This window comes from Psammomys obesus, unplaced genomic scaffold, assembly GCF_907164565.1.
Source record: "Psammomys obesus unplaced genomic scaffold, mPsaObe1.curated_primary_1811, whole genome shotgun sequence".
NCBI classification, from domain to species: Eukaryota; Metazoa; Chordata; class Mammalia; order Rodentia; family Muridae; genus Psammomys; species Psammomys obesus.
Genome location: NW_026590062.1, coordinates 4,139,684 through 4,147,206, shown reverse-complemented (window position 1 = coordinate 4,147,206; position 7,523 = coordinate 4,139,684).

The window sequence follows — 7,523 nt, the reverse complement described above, 5'->3', positions numbered from 1 at the left end:
TCCTGCCTCTGCTTTCCAAGTTCTGGGGCTACAGGCATATGCCTGATACACAGCTTTTCTGGGCCTCTTACTAACACAGTTTCACTGGCTACCCAAGTACCTGTGTCAGCTGCAGAGTTATGTGGCTGATTGCTTTGTTTTCAAGTCTGAGGTCTTGGTGTTGTCTACTCTTCTCTCAGGCAATCCTCCCTCTTGAGTCAACCTCACAAACTAGTGGGACCCTGGAGCCTCCACACCCAGCTTGCCCTTATTTATTTATTTAATTAAACTGTTTACTTATTTATTTATTTATTTAAATTGTTTGTTTGTTTGTTTGTTTGTTTATATTGGAGCTGGATGTGAGACAGGGTCTCTCTCACTATGTAGCTCTGGCTGTCCTGGACCTCACTGTGTAGACCAGGCTGACCTTGAACTCATGGAGATCTGCCTTCCAAGTACTGGGATTAAAGCGTGCACATTAAAGGTGTGCCTGGCTTGGTTTTTATTTTAAATAATGTTTAAGGCCTAGAGAGATGGGTCAGCAGTTAGAGCATACTACTCCTGTAGAGGACTGGAATTTGGTACCATCAGGTGACTGAAATTCAGTACCATCAGGTGACTGAAAATGGCCTGTAACTCCAGCTCCAGGGGATGCAGTGCCCTATTCTGGTTTCCAAAGTCCCTGGTTTCCAAAGTGTTTGTGTGCACAAACACACAAACACATGCAAATACACATAATTAAAAATTTAAATAACCTTTTCAGAACAGTTTCAAATTTTCAGGAGAACTGTAGATGTATCATTTCTGTGCCCTGCAGCCTCTCTCCCCATTATTAACATTTTCTGTGCATTGTGTGCTCTGTGAGCTGGAAGACCACCATGGATGATACCGGGTTAGGGTCAAGGACTGAGCAGGGCTGTGATCCTTGCTGGAAGCCAGCGGGAAGCAAAGGTTTCTGCCTTTTCTGTCTCCTCTCTGGCTCAGGACAGGTCCCTTATCTTAGGGGCAGGATGGGCTGCAGCTTTCCCTCAGTGGTCTGACCTTTGACCACAGCTCTAGAGACATCTCAGCTTTGTTCGTATGCCTGCTGAGGTAAAATGGACCATCCTCAAGGTTCTTACCCTAGTCACATCTGCCAAGTCCCTTTGGCCACATGTAGTCACATGGTCACCTGTTCTGGGCGTCAGGAAGGAGGTACCTCTGGAGGCCTGTTTGCTGATATCATGGAGCTTTGCTCTTAGTGACTGTCCCCAGCTTGTGTGGTGGCTTTCACCTGTCCATACCCCTCGCTCTCCTTCCAAGTACCTGTGGAAACCGGCAGGAAGGATGGTTCTCACTCTAACACACAGGGACTTGTGTGTGTCACAGTCCTGTCACGCACACACACACTCTGCAAACAGAAGCCCTGACAGAGAAGCCCGCCATCAGCGGCCTTCTTCAGATGTGTGGTCAGGATGCTGTAGCCACAGGCAAACTCATCAAAACTTGTTCTAACCAGCCTGCTTTGTGTGTACAACAAGAGGCTGTGTGTGGAATGCCATTCCAGAAGCTCCTGTTCACTCTGGAACCTCCAGGCGGCCCTCCCTGCTTCCATCTGCAGGAATACTTTTGTCTGCCGGAATGACGCTAGCAGTTTTTGCTGCCTGTATTGTCTTCAGAGGCCAGCGTGTTGGGGGGGAAGGATCCGCTCTGGGCTCCCATGACTGTCTTGGGGCTGAGCTGCAGTTTGCCGTGCATAAGCTGGAGAAAGTGGTACCCATTTTCTAATTGCTCTCTACACGCACATGTGTGTGTACTATGGGCATGTGTGTGGCATGTGTATGTTTGGTGTATGCATCTGTGTGTGGCATTTGCATCTGTGTATTGTGGTAAGTGCATGCGTGTGACATTTGGATAGTGCTGTGTGCTGTGTTCAATGCTGTGTTGCGTTTGCATGCAGATGTGCGCACTTGTGTGCGTATGTGCAGGTCCTCTCTCCAGTGCGTGTGCACACGGATGGCAGAAGACATATGTGTGTGTGTCTTCCACCCTCCACTGTATGTTGTCTGAGGTAAGATCTCCTGCACCTGGGGCTCACCATCCTGAGAAGAACTGTGGGCTAGAGAGCCCCCAGGGTCCAGCTGTTCCTCCCGTGGCCACCACAGCTGGCTTTTATGTAGGCCCGGGGGAACCGAACTCAGGTCCTCATCCTGGGGAGTGAGCAATTTACCTCCTGAGCCATCCCCAACACACCGCCCCACCACCACCTTTTGAGGTAAGGTCTTTTTCCAGCTCAGGATGGCCTGGAATTGTGTATTGCAGTCTGATCTTAAATCGTGGCAATGTTCCTGCCTCAGCCCTCTGGGATGTCGAGTATAAGGCATACCTGGCTTTGAGATCCTTTTCTCTAAGAGTAAAAAATACATTTCCTGCTTAAGTCATTTTTCAGCCACCAGGAAGTGTTCTCATGGAGCTACTATCCCAGAACAGCATTACGCAAGGTGTGATTGTTTCATTTTTAGTGATTTGGGGGAATAGTCAAATGTGTCTGTGTAGTTTCACATTTTCCACCATTTCTAAGCCTGCAACTCAGTGGCCTTAAGCTCATTCACAAAGTTCTGTCTTCTGGGGAGCGGAGTGAGTGCTCACTTGTTGTAGTCTTGACATTGTTATGAGTGTAAGCCGCACTCCCCATGCCAGGCTCAGGGTTCAGTCACCCCAAGATGGGTTTCAGCTCTTCAGCGTGGTCTGTCACATCCAGCTTTCTGCCTTACACAGCTGTCTGGCCTCTTCCCAATGGGACACAGAAACCCAGCCCAATCGGCTCCTCCGCTGACCTGTGCCCTGCCTAGACTACACAGATATGCCACGATGGCTACTCTCAGTCACAGCATAATCCCCTGAGAGCTATGTCTGCTTGCTCTACTTTTCTCTGGGCTAGCCTTGAACTTGTGGCCATCCTGCTGTCTTACAGACATGTGCCACCATGCCTGGCTTCTGGGGTCTTTGATGAGAGCTACTTCTGTTTCTCTCCCACATCTTGTTGCACTGTATTTCTGCCCTAACAGACCTACTGAGCAGAGCCCACACCCCACCTCAGTGGAGCTCTGAGCACCAGGGTCTCTTGGTCAGAATAAACAGGACACAGGTCAATGAGAGTCATGGAGCATCTGCCATTGTCTACAGACTTCTCTTGAAAGTGACAAAGGTTACTGGGAGAGTGCTTGGATCTTAGGCTGCCCACCAGAAGGACGCCCCATAATTGTGTGCATGACCCTGGTGGTGCTGCCATGGTACAGCAGACAAGGCACACACACCCTCACCCTTACCACCCCAAAACACATATACACACCACCAACCCCAAACACATATACACACACAGCACCCCCAAACACATACACACACAGCACCCCAAACACATACACACACATGCACCACCCCAAAACACACATACACACATGCACACACCCACCACCCTTAAACGCATACACATGTGCGTGTGCGCGCACACACACACACACACACACACACTCGAATCCATACATGCATTCCACACTGCTGTTTAAATGACCAAAACACTATTTTCCTCCAGGAGCTGAAAAAACTTCCAAATATTTGGCTTTCCAGTGCCGCCTTGCTTCCCAGGATGGCAGCAAGCAGGCTTGTTGGCTCATGTCATCTTGGCGTTTGTTGGAGAGGTGGCAGCCAGCCCTGTGGAACAGAAAGGGAGTTGGCACGGTGGCTGTTAACACTAAGGGAGCTGGCTCAGCAAAGCCCATTTGGTTCACTTAATCCTGCTGAGAGCCTGGCAATGAGAGAGGCAAGAGTGCCGGGATCAACTCCCCCACAGCAGCCAGTCTGGGTAGAAATAACTCAAGAAATCAGCTTATAAGAACTCTGCCATTCGTGGCAGTCTGTCTGCTGGTGTGCCAGCGGCTCGCGGCCAGATTCTCGGGAACCCATGAAAGCTCACCTCAGCCCTGCATCAAGGGCACCACTGTGACTCCTCAGTGTGACAGGTGAGAATACTGAAGCTGTGGAAGGCAAGTGTGGTAGACTGACTGCCTGCCGGCCCCTAACCCCTGAGACCGCTAAATGCTGCCTCACTTCTAAGGAAGAGATCTGTGTTGCTTTTCTCCTCAGCGTGACAAGGCGCCTGACAGAAGCAACTTGAGGAAAGGCATATTTTGGTCATAGTTTGGGTGCAGTCCATTAGAGCAGGGACTGTATGGCAGGAGGAGTTTGAGGCCACACTGGGCCCACCAGAGAGATAAATGCTGTGCTCAACTTGGCTTCTCCTATTTATCCAGCCTAGGACCCTAATCCCACTGTAGTGAGAATTTTGTAATTCTGGTTTAAAAAACAAACACAGAAGTGTTATGGGAATGTGTTTTTGTTTTGATCCCAGGTATGGGGATAAGAGGCTGCTTCACAATAGCTGACTATGATTTGCCTCGTGCTTTAGCAGGGGCATGGTTTTGCAGGCTGCAGATAGTTTCTGCAAGTGTGTGATGTTGGGAATGCTGGGAAATTTTCAGAGGCTATATAAATGCTAGGGCCTTGAGAGGCAGGATTGCTGTTGTTAGCTGGTTGGTGCTTGGGTGCCGTTGGGTTGCTGTTTGTCATTTAGTCATTCACAAAGAAAAAACAAGAAGAAATCAGATATCCTGATGTCAAAGATCAAACTGCCCTTCAAGAAACTCAACGCCCCTAATCAGCAGGAAGTAGTCTAACTGTAACTTTGACCCCTTTTCCCTCTATCCTTTTTTCTCATCTATCTAGGGGCTAAATAAGGGTGGAGAAGGGTAAAAGAGAGAGAAACGGGAACCCACAACACCCTCACTTCAGGCCCAGAGGTTTGTTTCCATGGTGATTCTAATCCCATCAAGTTGACATTGAGCATCACAAGGTCCTCCAGGATCCTGAGGCAGGAGATTACCTGGCATATCTAGGTGGGCCAGCTGCTACAGTTTAGATATGGACTGTCCCCCACAGTCCCATGTATTACAGGTGGAGTCAGGCATGGTGACACATGCTCTATGCTCCCAGCATTCAGAACACTGAGGCAGGAGGATTGCACATTCCAGACCAACCTGATGTCTCATATCCAGATCATGTCTCAAAGCAAATTTGAGTGTACAGCCGAAGATACTGTTGACAACTGCCAAGACCTTTAAGGTGTGGACCCTAGGGAGAATGTAGGCTGGTCTTCTGGTCACTGGAGAGGGTGGAGGTGAGACATTGAAAAGCATCTTGGGCTCCTTAGATCCTTTCTCTCTCTCTCTCTTACTTCATAGCCATGTAGTGAACCATTTGCTCTGTCTTACAATTCCTGCCATGGGGTCCAAGTTTTATTTCTGCCACTGTGATAAAACACCTTGACAGAAAAAAAGCAACTTGGGGGAAAAGGATTTATTTTAGTTCATAGTGTGGTCATAGTGCATCACAACAGAGACATCAAAGGTGGCAGGAACTTACAACAGCTACTCACATGGCATCCACAGCCAAGAGCAGAGAGGGATGAGCACATACTCACTGCACAGTTCACTTGCCCCACTCTTATACAGTCTAGGACCCAGACCCAGGGAATGGTGCCGCCCACAGTGGACATGGCTTCCCATGTCAATTGATGCAATCAAAACGATACCCATAGACACTACCGCAGGCCAACCCTATCTAAACAGCCCCTTGTTGAGACTCTCATACTAGTGATTCTAGAGTATGTTGAGTTTATATTAAAACTAGGGGCTAGGGGGATGGCTTGGCTGGTAAATTAGAAACTTGTTCAATCCCCAAGACTCACATGATGGAAGGCAAGATCTGACTCCTACAAGTTGTCCTCTGACCTTCACACATGCATGGAAGCATGAGTCAAAACCTCTACAAATAAATAGGTGTACTAAAAAGGATGATTAATTTGTTTTAATTAAAACTAACCATTCTGGTAACATGGTGTGTGCAGCACACAGGCAAAGCAATAGAGCCAGGAGCTCATGGGCAAAGACATCCAAAACTGGGCTGGAGGAAACCATCCTATTTTCTTTTAGATTTATTTTTATTTTCTGTGTATGAGCGTTTTGCCTGTGTATTCCTAAGTACACTGTGCGCTTGCCTGGTGCACATGGAGGTCAGAGGAGGGCATCAGACCCTCTGGAGCTGGAGTTACAGGTGGTTGTGAGCTGCCATGTGGGTGCTGGGACTTGAACCCAGGTCCTCTGCAAGAGCAGCCGGTGCTCTTAACCACTGAGCTATCTCTCCAGCCCCCCACCCTTTGTCTTTATAAAGTAATTATCAGAGGCATTCTGCTGAGGTAAGAGAAAGCTGACAAATGCACCATCACAAATGTACTTGTAAGAGAGTATCACGTGCACACATCGGAGGGGACAGGTGCAGATGGACGCAGAGTGCAGCAGTGGGAACACAAGCCACAGAACACTTGGCACCAGCAGAAGCTGGAGGAGTGGGATGGGATTCTTCTGAACCTTCTAAGGGGGCGTGGCCTAGCACACCTTGATGAGTGGGGAGGAGGCAGTGATATTGATCCTGGACGCCTGGCTGCCAGAACTGTGAGCTAATTTCAGTTTTTAGTCACCAAGACGCTTGCTACAGCAATTGTAGAAAGCACAGAAAGGGACTCCCCCAAGACTGCACAGCTAGTCTGGAGTAAATATGGTGTTGGGCTGTATATATAGTAAATGTTCAATAAATGCCAGCTGTCATCATCATCATGATCATCATCGCCATCATCATTATTGTTGCAAAGCCTATACTTGAGGAGGCTGTTTCTCAGATGAAATGTCACAATGGCTATGAACTTGGATGCCACTGGGGTGAGGCGGGGCGTGGTGATTCAGTTTGGGAAGGTGCTGTTAACAGAGGGTGCGGCTGGCTCAGGAAAATGAAGAAACTTTGCAGGTGAACACCCTCTCTGAGTCAATACCAGTTTCACCAAATATTCGGAGTACAGTGGCCCAGCAGCCCAAAATGGTGAAGGGGATTCCCTGGGAGTTTTAAAACGTAAATCTTCAGCCTCCCCCACACACACCTCCTCCTTCACCTCCTCCTCCTCCTCTTCGAGCCAGGGTCTATGTAGACCTGGATGTCCTATGTAAACCAGACTGGCCTCGAACCCACAGAGATCCACCTGCCTCTGCCTCCCAAGTGCTGGGATTAAAGATGTACACCACATGGCCCGGCCCCTGCACAATACCTGGCCCCCTTTCATTGCTGAACAAGTGTCAGTGGTGAGGGAGAGGGTACCTGCTGCTCAAAAGAGGGGCCTCAGAGACTAAACGGGAAAAGAAAGGTGTCTGCATGGTTGAAGGCAGTCCAGCATGAAAACTGAGGCTCATGGAAGGAAAAGGGGCCTCCTCTTGGAACTTCAGGCATGAGAGGCATCTTAGGTTTGGGGTTGAAGCAGCTCAAATCAACAGACCAATGACAGCAATGAGAGCACTGGGAATGGGCTACACGCACCTTCTGGGAGGGCAGAGGCAAGAATAAGTCCCCTGGACTAGATGGACTGGAGGCCAACCCTCAGCTTCCATTCAGACAGACACCCACAG